We start from the raw sequence: 11,926 nt of genomic DNA, 5'->3' as shown, positions 1-11,926 counted from the left end.
TTTTTTATAGCTCTGCTTTCAACACCATCCTGACCCACAAACTGGTTAGCAGACTCAGGCCTCTGGGTGAAAACCCTGTAATAACAAATTACATTTTACATTATCACAAAAATGCTGATCCCCAGAATAGACCCAACATCTTAACATGCTGATGACACTACCATTATACACCTGATCACCAGTGATCATGAGTACATGAAGGAGCTGTGGGACAACAGCCTCAGCGTAAGCAAAACAAAGTAGATGGTCAGACTTAATGACCATTCTCCCATCTACTGTACATTGACATGGAGATGATCAGCAGTTACAAGTTCCTAGGCACCCTGATATCCTTTACTGCCCTTAGACACTTAACTCAAAAAGTCCCACCGGCGCTTCTCCCTAACCCTCAGCAACTTGCTGCAACTGCAGTGTCTGTTTTTATTTCCAATAGCACATGTAAATGAAATGTTGTCCATATTTACTTAAAGATGTATTTATGGTAACATTGCACATATTGTAACATTGTATAGTCCCTTGACATGCATTACTTAACCATATTGCATAATGCTCAGTTTACCCACTCTAAGAAATTATATGTTTATTTAAATATTAAAGCTGCATTTTGTATTAATGTGTCCAATTGATTCTGGTTGGTTGTAATGTTTTTGAAAACTTTCACTACACAACTTTTTTTTGCTGATGGCACATCACTGGCTGCAGTATTCCGAACTTTACTAGGTAGTCATGCAATAAACATTTAGGATTGTCACGACTTCCACCAAAGTTGGTTCCGCTCCTTGTTCGGGCGGCGTTTGGCGTCGCCGGTCTTCTAGCCATCATCGATCCACTTTTCATTTTCCATTTCTTTTGTATTGTCTTCCCACAAACCTGGTTTCAATCCCATCATTACATGTTGTGTATTTAACCCTCTGTTCCCCCACATGTCCTTGTCCGGAATTGTTTATTGTAAGTGCATGTGCACGTTTATCTGGTGTGTGAAGGGTTTTGTACCCATTGATTGTTTGTTCTGTTTCCGGTGGTTTTTATTATTAAACTGCTCCGTTGTAAATACAGTTGTTGCTCTCCTGTGCCTGACTTCTCTGCCGCCAGTACGCAACCCTTACAGAATTCCGGAGCAGCTATATGGAGTCAGCAGGAGCAGGTACCCCGGGTATAAGGGTGGAGGAGCGCGTCCGGGAGCACGCAGCAATGCTCCACCATCTTGGCACCGCCATGGACCGCGTTGTCCAGACAATGGACTGCTGGAAGAGACAGGGAGTTCTACCAGTGCCTCCACCAGCACAACCGGGGTCTCCACAACCCCCCCTCCCCCCCTTCCAAGGATAAGGCACTCGTTGATTCAGGCGCGGCTGGGAATTTTATAGATAGATTGTTTGCCCATAGTTTAGGGACCCCCATTGTTCCCGTGGCTGTGCCCTTCCCCGTTCACGCCTTAGATAGTCAACCATTAGGGTCAGGGTTGATTAGGGTGGCCACCGCTCCTCTGAGTATGGTGACGCAGGGGGTTCAAAAGGAGAGAATGTCTCTTCCTCATTGACTCTCCTGTGTTTCCCGTGGTGCTAGGCTTACCCTGGTTAGCTTGTCATGACCCCACTGTTTCTTGGCAACGGGGGGCTCTCACGGGGTGGACACGAGAGTGCACAGGGAGGTGTTTAGGGGTTTCCGTTAGAGCGACCGCAGTGAAAAGTCCAGACCAAGTCTCTACAGTGCGCATTCCCCCTGAATATGCCAGTTTGGCTCTCGCCTTCTCAAAGAAGAAGGTGACTCAATTACCACCCCATCGACAGGGGGATTGTGCGATAAATCTCCTGGTAGCGCCGCACTTCCTTGGAGTCACGTGCATCCTCTGTCACAAGCGGAGACGGTGGCTATGGAAACATATGTCTCCGAATCCCTGCATCAGGGGTACATTCGGTCCTCCACATCACCCGCCTCCTCGAGTTTCTTTTTTGTGAAGAAGAAGGATGGAGGTCTGCGCTCATGTATTGACTATCGAGGTCTAAATCAGATCACTGTGAGGTACAGTTACCCGCTACCTCTCATCGCCACAGCGATTGAGTCAATGCACGCGCTTCTTCACCAAACTAGATCTCAGGAGCGCTTACAACCTGGTGCGTATCCGGGAGGGAGACGAGTGGAAGACGACATTCAGTACCACCTCAGGGCATTATGAGTACCTCGTCATGCCGTACGGGTTGATGAATGCTCCATCAGTCTTCCAAGCCTTTGTAGACAAGATTTTCAGGGACCTGCACGGGCAGGGCGTAGTGGTGTATATGGATGACATTCTGATATACTCCGCTATACATGCGGAGCATGTGTCCCTAGTGCGCAGGGTGCTTGGACAATTGTTGGAACATGACCTGTATGTCAAGGCTGAGAAGTGCCTGTTCTTCCAACAGTCTGTCTCCTTCCTAGGGTACCGCATTTCCACCTCAGTGGTGGAGATGGAGAATGACCGCATTGTACCCGTGCGTAATTGGCCGACTCCCACCACGGTAAAGGAGGTGCAGCGGTTTCTTGGATCTGCCAATTACTACTGGAGGTTTATCCGGGGTTTTGGTCAGGTAGAGGCTCCCACATCTGAAGGGGGCCTGGTGAGTTTGCAGTGGTCGGCTGAGGCCGACAGGGCTTTTGGTCATCTAAGGGCTCTGTTTACCCCTGCTCCCGTGCTGGCCCATCCGGATCCCTCTTTGGCATTCATAGTGGAGGTGGATGCGTCCGAGGCTGGGATAGGAGCTGTGCTCTCTTAGCGCTCGGGTACACCACCGAAGCTCCACCCCTGTGCCTTCTTCACGAAGAAGCTCAGCCCAGTGGAGCGAAAATATGACGTGGGGGACCGGGAGCTGTCGGCTGTCGTAAAGGCTCTGAAGGCGTGGAGATATTGGCTTGAGGGGGCTAAACACCCTTTTCTCATCTGGACTGACCACCGCAATCTGGAGTACATCCGGGCAGCGAGGAGACTGAACCCTCGCCAGGCAAGGTGGGCCATGTTTTTCACCCGATTTGTGTTCACCCTTTCCTACAGACCAGGCTCCCAGAACGTGAAGGCAGATGCATTGTCCCGGCTGTATGACACAGAGGAGCGGCCCATGGATCCAACACCCATATTCCCAGCCTCCTGCCTGGTGGCGCCGGTGGTGTGGGAGCTGGACGCGGACATTGAGCAGGCGTTAAGTGCAGAGCCAGCTCCCGTCCAGTGTCCCCCTGGGCATCTGTGCATACCGACTGCTGTCCGTGATCGGTTGATCTATTGGGCCCACACGTCACCCTCCTCTGGTCATCCTGGGATCGCTGTTTGAGCGGGAGGTACTGGTGGCCTACCTTGGCTAAGGATGTGAGGGTTTACGTTTCCTCCTGTTTGGTGTGCGCCCAGTGTAAGGCTCCTAGGCACCTGCCCAGAGGGAAGCTAAACCCTTTACCCGTTCCACAACGGCCTTGGTCGCACCTGTTGGTGGATTTTTCGTACCGATCTCCACCTCACAGGGTAACACCGCGATCCTGGTCATTCTGGATTGGTTCTCTTAGTTCTGTCATCTCCTCCCTCTGCCTGGTCTCCCTACGGCCCTACAGACTGCGGAGGCCTTGTTACGCACTACGGGGTGCATGAGGATATTGTGTCTGATCGAGGTCCCTAGTTCACGTCTAGGGTCTGGAAGGCGTCCAATGGAATGTCTGGGGGTCTCGATCAGCCTTACTTCAGGGTTTCACCCCGAGAGTAATGGGCAGGTGGAGAGAGTAAACCAGGATGTGGGCAGTTTTCTGCAGTCTTATTGCCAGGACCGGCCGGTTGAGAGGGCGGTGTTCGTGCCCTGGGCCGAGATGGCACAGAACTCGCTTTGCCACTCCTCCACTAACATCTCTCTCTTCCAGTGCGTACTCGGGACCAGCCTGTTCTGGCACCTTGGCATCAGAGTCAGACCGAGGCTCCTGCGGTGGACAACTGGTTCAGGCACGCGGAGTAGACATGAGAATCTGCCCGTGTTCACCTTCAGCGGGCCGCGTTGTGCCCAAAAAATTAATGCAGACCGTCATCACAGTGAAGCCCCGGTCTTCATGGGAAAATCAAAAGAAATCAGCCAAGACCTCAGAAAATAAATTGTAGACCTCCTCAAGTCTGGTTCATCCTTGGGAGCAATTTCCAAACGCCTGAAGGTACCACGTTCATCTGTACAAACAATAGTACGCAAGTATAAACACCATGGGACCACGCAGCCGTCATACCGCTTAGGTATAATAGTATAGTAGTATAGTATAATATAGTAAGTAATATAGTATAAAAGTATAGTAGAGAGAATGATTTATTTCAGCTTTCATTTCTTTCATCACATTCCCAGTGGGTCAGAAATTCACATACACTCAATTAGTATTTGGTAGCATTGACTTTAAATTGTTTAACCTGGGTCAAACATTTCAGGTAGCCTTCCACAAGCTTCCCACAACAAGTTGGGTGAATTTTGGCCGATTCCTCCTGACAGAACTGGTGTAACTGAGTAAGGTTTGTAGGCCTCCTTGCTCGCACACGCTTTTTCAGTTCTTCCCACAAATGTTCTATAGTATTGAGGTCAGGGCTTTGTGATGGCCACTCCAATACCTTGACATTGTTGCCCTTAAGCCATTTTGCCATAACTTTGGAAGTATGCTTGGGGTCATTGTCCATTTAGAAGATCCATTTGCGACCAAGCTTTAACTTCCTGACTGAGGTCTTGAGATGTTGCTTCAATATATCCAGATAATTGTCCTACCTCATGATGTCATATATTTGTGAAGTGCACCAGTCCCTCCTGCAGCAAAGCACCCCCACAACATGATGCTGCCACCCCTGTGCTTCATGGTTGGGATGGTGTTCTTAGGCTTGCAAACCTCCCCCATTTTCCTCCAAACATAACGATGGTCACTATGGCTAAACAGTTCTATTTTCGTTTCATCAGGCAAGAGGACATTTCTCCAAAAAGTACAATCTTTGTCCCCATGTGCAGTTGCAAACCGTAGTCTGGCTTTTTTATGGCGGTTTTGGAGAAGTGGCTTCTTCCTTGCTGAGCAGCCTTTCAGGTTATGTCGATATAGGACTCTTTTTACTGTGGATATAGATACGTTTGTATCTGTTTCCTCCAGAATCTTCACACGGTCCTTTGCTGTTGTTCTGAGATTAATTTGCACTTTTCGCACCAAAGTACGTTAATCTCTTGGAGACAGAACGCGTCTCCTTCCTGATAGGTATGACGGCTGCGTGGTCCCATGGTGTTTATACTTGCGTACTATTGCTTGTACAGTTGAACGTGGAATCTTCAGGCATTTGGAAATTGCTCCCAAGGATGAACCAGACTTGTGGAGGGCTACAATTAATTTTTCTGAGGTCTTGGTTGATTTCTTTTGATTTTCCCATGATGTCATGCACTGAGTTTGAAGGTTGACTCAAATTATGTCTATTAGCTTATCAGAAGCTTCCAAAGCCATGAAATCATTTTCTGGAATTTCCCAAGCTGTTTAAAGGCACAGTCATCTTAGTGTATGTAAACTTCTGACCCACTTGAATTGTGATACAGTGAATTATAAGTGAAATAATATGTCTGTAAACAATTGTTGGAAAAATGACTTGTCATGCACAAAGTAGATGTCCTAACCGACTTGCCAAAACTACAGTTTGTTAACAAGAAACTTGTGGAGTGGTTGAAAAACTAGTTTTAATGTCTCACATCCACCACGCTGACCCTCAACACGGGGGCCCCTCAGGGGTGTGTGCTTAGTCCCCTCCTGTACTCCCTGTTCAGCCATGACTGCGTGGCCACGCATGACTCCAACACCATCATTACGTTTTCTGACAACATGACGGTGATAGGCCTGATCACCAACGACGACGAGACATCCTACAGGGAAACGATCAGAGACCTGACAGTGTGGTGCCAGGAAAACAATCTCTCCCTCAACATCAGCAAGACAAAGGAGCTAATAGTGGACTACAGGAAACAGGGCTGTAGTGGAGCAGGTCGAGAGGTTCCTCGGTGTCCACTTCACTAAGGAATTATCCTGGGCTACATACATCAACACATTCGTTAAGAGGGCACAACAATGCCTCTTCCCCCTCAGGAGGCTGAAAAGATTCAGCATGGGCCCTCATGTCCTCAAAATTATAGTGCCCGCTAGCCATGTCAAAGGCTGTCTTCCACTCGTCTCCCCGTATCCAAACCAGATGGTAGGCATTCCCGAAGGTACAATATTGAGGAGATGGTTGCTCCCTGAAGAGGCTCAACAGCCGAGGTGAAGTGTGGTAGAGGGTAACGTTTTTTAACTGTGATGTCATTAAACAGCTGCACCATTGAGAGTATCTTGACTGGCTGCATCACCACTTAGTATGGCATCTGCTTGGCATCCGACCACAAGGGGCTACAGATGGTAATATGTACGGCTCAGTACAACACTTGGGCCAAGCTCCCTGCTATCTAGGACCTCTACACCGGGCAGTGTCAGAGGAAGGCCCTAAAAATTGTCAAAGACTCTAGCCACTCAAATCATAGACTTCTCTGTCTGCTACCGCACTGCACCAACAGGACCGCAAACAGCTTCTACCCCCAAGCCATAACACTGCTAAATAGTTAGTTAAATAGTTAACCAATGGCTACCCGGACTAACAGAATTTCCCCTTTTTGCACTAAGTCTTTTGACTCATCACATACGCTGCTGTTACTGTTTACTATCTATCCTGTAGCCAAGTCACTTTAACCATACGTACAGTATATATCTACTTAAATTACCTCGTACCCTGAACATCGACTCGGCACTGGTACCCGGTGAATATAGCCAAGTTATCATTACTCATTGTGTATTTATTTCTCACGTTATTTTTATTATTTTGTTTTTTGTATAAACCCTCACCACTCACTATGAGTTTGCCTCAGAGGGAAAACTGGACAAGTGGAGGCTTGTAAATGTGATGCCAGTTGACATGACTGGATGAAACAGACAGGTTGTTGATCCCACACAGGCCTGCACCTGCTCTGGGTAAAACCAGAGACTGCGGATGAAACTAGAACTCTGGCCAAAGCATACGCATTGTGAACCAGTGTCTGGATTATTGAACACTGCAGTCTGGATTATTGAGACTCCCGAGGAGCAGTTTGAAGAACATGTAATTTCGGGAAAATAACTATCATAAATTCAAGAGTACTTTACCATGGCACAACATTCAGAATCAGGTCATATGTCAACCAAAGAAATGGAATCATTGCAAATAGATCTCATTAATCTAGACAATGTTCTGGAAGCCAACATCCCTTTTTATTTTATTTTATTTCACTTTTATTTAACCAGGTAGGCTAGTTGAGAACAAGTTCTCATTTGCAACTGCGACCTGGCCAAGATAAAGCATAGCAGTGTGAACAGACAACACAGAGTTACACATGGAGTAAACAATTAACAAGTCAATAACACAGTAGAAAAAAAGGGGAGTCTATATACATTGTGTGCAAAAGGCATGAGGAGGTAGGCGAATAATTACAATTTTGCAGATTAACACTGGAGTGATAAATGATCAGATGGTCATGTACAGGTAGAGATATTGGTGTGCAAAAGAGCAGAAAAGTAAATGAATAAAAACAGTATGGGGATGAGGTAGGTGAAAATGGGTGGGCTATTTACCAATAGACTATGTACAGCTGCAGCGATCGGTTAGCTGCTCAGATAGCAGATGTTTGAAGTTGGTGAGGGAGATAAAAGTCTCCAACTTCAAGGATTTTTGCAATTCGTTCCAGTCACAGGCAGCACAGTACTGGAACGAAAGGCGGCCAAATGAGGTGTTGGCTTTAGGGATGATCAGTGAGATATACCTGCTGGAGCGCGTGCTACGGATGGGCGTTGCCATCGTGACCAGTGAATTGAGATAAGGCGGAGCTTTACCTAGCATGGACTTGTGGATGACCTGGAGCCAGTGGGTCTGGCGATGAATATGTAGCGAGGGCCAGCCGACTAGGGCATACAAGTCGCAGTGGTGGGTGGTATAAGGTGCTTTAGTGACAAAACGGATGGCACTGTGATAAACTGCCTCCAGTTTGCTGAGTAGAGTGTTGGAAGCAATTTTGTAGATGACATCGCCGAAGTCGAGGATCGGTAGGATAGTCAGTTTTACTAGGGTAAGTTTGGCGGCGTGAGTGAAGGAGGCTTTGTTGCGGAATAGAAAGCCGACTGTTGATTTGATTTTCGATTGGAGATGTTTGATATGAGTCTGGAAGGAGAGTTTACAGTCTAGCCAGACACCTAGGTACTTATAGATGTCCACATATTCAAGGTCGGAACCATCCAGGGTGTCAGAGAGAGGACGGCTTGCAGACTGACAGAGAAAGAGAGAATGTGAGGGGGAGTGAGGGAAGGATTTTAGAATCAGATGTGGAAAACTTTAAAACAAACCGACATCTGATTGGATAATAATCTAAACTTCTAACCCACCAACCCCAGGGGATGAACCATGTCTCCTGATACAGCCACTGAGGGGCCTGCGAAGCACCTCTCCACCAATGATGAAGAGCAAGACGACCCCTTCTCCATCAAACATCCCGTCTGCTTCCAGGAATGCAGGCTGTGGAGACAAAGAGGGGCCTTAGACGAGCTCCACATGACGCCAGGCTGTGTAGGTGGGCCCATGGAAAAGTGAGGTCCTAACCCATCACCTGATCCGACTGTAGACTGTTTTTCAGTTTCATAGGGAGGCAACTGGAGAACTTACATCAACATTCTGATGTCTTCAACAATATACGCTCACAGCTAAAATAAGTGAAAACTTCTATGACCATTATTGCCAGACAGTTAGATTTTTTGTTCTGACAAAGACTTCACATGATGAACTCAAGACATCAAGATGAACAATAACTTTTTGGACATTGAAAGAGGGCAAAGACAATGGAGGGAACCAGAAAAGACAAACAGACACACATGCACACACAGACACATGCAGATGGACATGCACAGACACTCACAGGCATTCATACACCCACGTGTGCACACACACACACAAACTGTTCAGACCGTCTGGTTACTGTGTGAAAGCGGTAGCATCTGTTGGTTTTATTACAGAGATAGGAGAGTTTATATGGAAGAGACAGAGATAAACAAAATGAAGATGCATATTCCTCACTGTCTCAATCTTTCAAACTATTCTGAGGATAGAGTGAAAATCCCAAATGGTGGGGGACAGAAAGTGGTGTCATGGCAAAGCTAATCGTTAGTCAGAAAAGCTACCATCCAAGATGCCTCCTAGACGTCTCTGAGCTGGAGTTGGCACATCAGTTCTGGCCCATCATCCCGTTCAGCGGTGACAGCGCTGGCCCATCATCCCTTCAACTCCTACAGCATGACGTAACTCCACTAAAGGCCATGTGATCACCATTATAAAGCTTAATGAAAAACACCTATATCCTGCCAGTCTCCCAATGCTCAATGGACTTGCAGTGTATTCAGTGATGTGAAACATTCTGAACCCTGCAGATTTTATATTTGATTTATTTCACCTTTATTTAACCAGGTAGGCTAGTTGAGAACAAGTTCTCATTTGCAACTGCGACCTGGCCAAGATAAAACAAAGCAGTGTGACACAGACAACAACAGCAGAGTTACACATGGAGTAAACAATAAACAAGCCAATAACACAATAAGCAAATCAATGACACAGTAGAAAAAATAAAGTCTATATACAGTGTGTGCAAAAGGCATGAGGAGGTAGGCAATAAATAGGCCATAGGAGCAAATAGTTACAATTTAGCAGATTAACACTGGAGTGATAAATGAGCAGATGATGATGTGTAAGTAGAGCTACTGGTGTGCAAAAGAGCAGAAAAGTAAATAAAATAAAAACAGTATGGGGATGAGGAAGATATATTGGGTGGGCTATTTACAGATGGACTATGTACAGCTGCAGCGATCGGTTAGCTGCTCCGATAGTTGATGTTTAAAGTTGGTGAGGGAAATAAAAGTTTCCAACTTCAGCGATTTTTGCATAGATAGACAACAGAGCTGACAATTCCCTGTTCAATCTGACAGACAATGAAATCTGTTCTACAACGTACAATTTGAAGACGAAATCTGGGCAGATTCCTGGGAGCAAATCCCATAGATGACGGGGATCAAAAGGTTGTGAACCCTCCCTTTGGCGCACATGCCCTTTTTCATTACTGGAGATGAGTACTATTATTCTGCCCTTGAGTTGAGTTCCCATGCAAAACTAGACAGATAGCTAACAACTAAGTCTTCAATAAAACTCCCAAGGCGTGACTTTTCTTGAATGCTTAGTTGTTAGCTATCTGTCTAGTTTTGCATGGGAGCGCAACTCAAGGGCAGAATAGTGAAAAAACATCATCACATCGGGCTCAAACTCAAGAATAACCACACACGGTGGTTTTGTTTCTACGTTCATCAGCCAACAAAGCCTCTCTTCCTAGGGAAGACCAGCAGTCTATGATGCAACAACCAGAGCCAGGTGTTCAACAGAGAGAGATGGAAGAGCCTCTTCAGCACATTGGGACCAAGTCTCAATCTACAAGATCAAGGTCATCAAAACAGTCAAGCAGATCCTCAACGGCGAGTGCTGCAGCCATCAAGAGCTTAGTGTTGACCCAGCTACATGCCATAATCCAGAAAGTAGCAAACAACAGAACATGAGCAGAGACTCTCCGTTCAAAAGAAATGAACAGCAGCATGGTGGAAATGGAAAGCAAGCCCACTTCCAGTCACACACACAAAACTTCCCTGAGTCACAAGTGGCACCAGACCTCATCAAGTACCTCCTACGACGTGAGATGGTGAGTTCCGGACTCCTGAAGTTTGATGATCGCCCTGAAAATTATTGGGCATGGAAAGCATCCTTTCTCAATGCGACCAGAGACTTGAATTTATCAGCCAGGGAAGAGTTAGATCTAATTACCAAGTGGCTAGGGGCAGAGTCGTCTGAGCAAGCAAACATAATTAGATCTGTCCATATTTTCAATGCAACAGCAGGGCTTAACATGGTCTGGCAACGACTAGAAGAGTGCTATGGTACACCCGAAGTGATCGGGAATGCACTGTTGAAGAAAATTGATGATTTTCCAAAACTGGCTAACAAAGACAATCACAAACTAAGAGAACTAGGTGACATTCTTCTCGAACTGGAGTGTGCTAAAGTAGAAGGGTACCTTCCAGGCCTCGCTTATCTGGACACATGTCGGGGGGTAAACCCTATTGTAGAGAAACTTCCATTCAGTTTACAAGAAAAATGGATAGCACAGGGATCCAAATATAAGGAGGACTATCGGGTAGCATTCCCACCATTCTCGTTCTTCTCGAGATTCATCAGGAACCAGGCGAAAATCAGAAATGACCCCAGGTTCACCCTCTACACCTCAACTAACCAGGTGTCCATGAAAAGTGAGAAACCTGCCAGGTACAGCAGCAAGACACCTGTGACTGTATACAAGACAGATGTGTCATCTGAGGCTTCAGACCACCAAACCAAACCCATTAAGACAAAGGTTGAAAACCCTGACCGTCACTGCCCAATACATAACAAGCCTCATCCTCTTAAAAAGTGTCGTGGGTTTAGATACAAAACTCTAGATGAGCGCAAATCATATCTCAAAATAATGGCATTTGTTTCCGATGTTGTGGGTCAACTCAGCACAGAGCTAAAGACTGTAAGGTTTCAATCAAGTGCTCTGAGTGCGATAGTGACAGGCATCTTGCTGCTCTGCATCCAGGCCCAGCCCCTACAAATACAGACACCGCTACAGCAGAGACAGAGCATGGCTGGGAGCAAGGTGACGATGCTCTTCTATCTGTCACCTCAAAGTGTACAGAGATCTGTAGTGAGGCAGTCAATCCAAGATCATGTTCAAAAATATGCCTAGTCAAAGCTTATCCGGCTGGTAACAATCACAAATTGCAATGCCTTTGCAATGCCTTT

This window comes from Oncorhynchus masou, chromosome 29, assembly GCF_036934945.1.
Source record: "Oncorhynchus masou masou isolate Uvic2021 chromosome 29, UVic_Omas_1.1, whole genome shotgun sequence".
Taxonomy (NCBI): Eukaryota; Metazoa; Chordata; class Actinopteri; order Salmoniformes; family Salmonidae; genus Oncorhynchus; species Oncorhynchus masou.
This window is presented reverse-complemented; position numbering follows the sequence as displayed.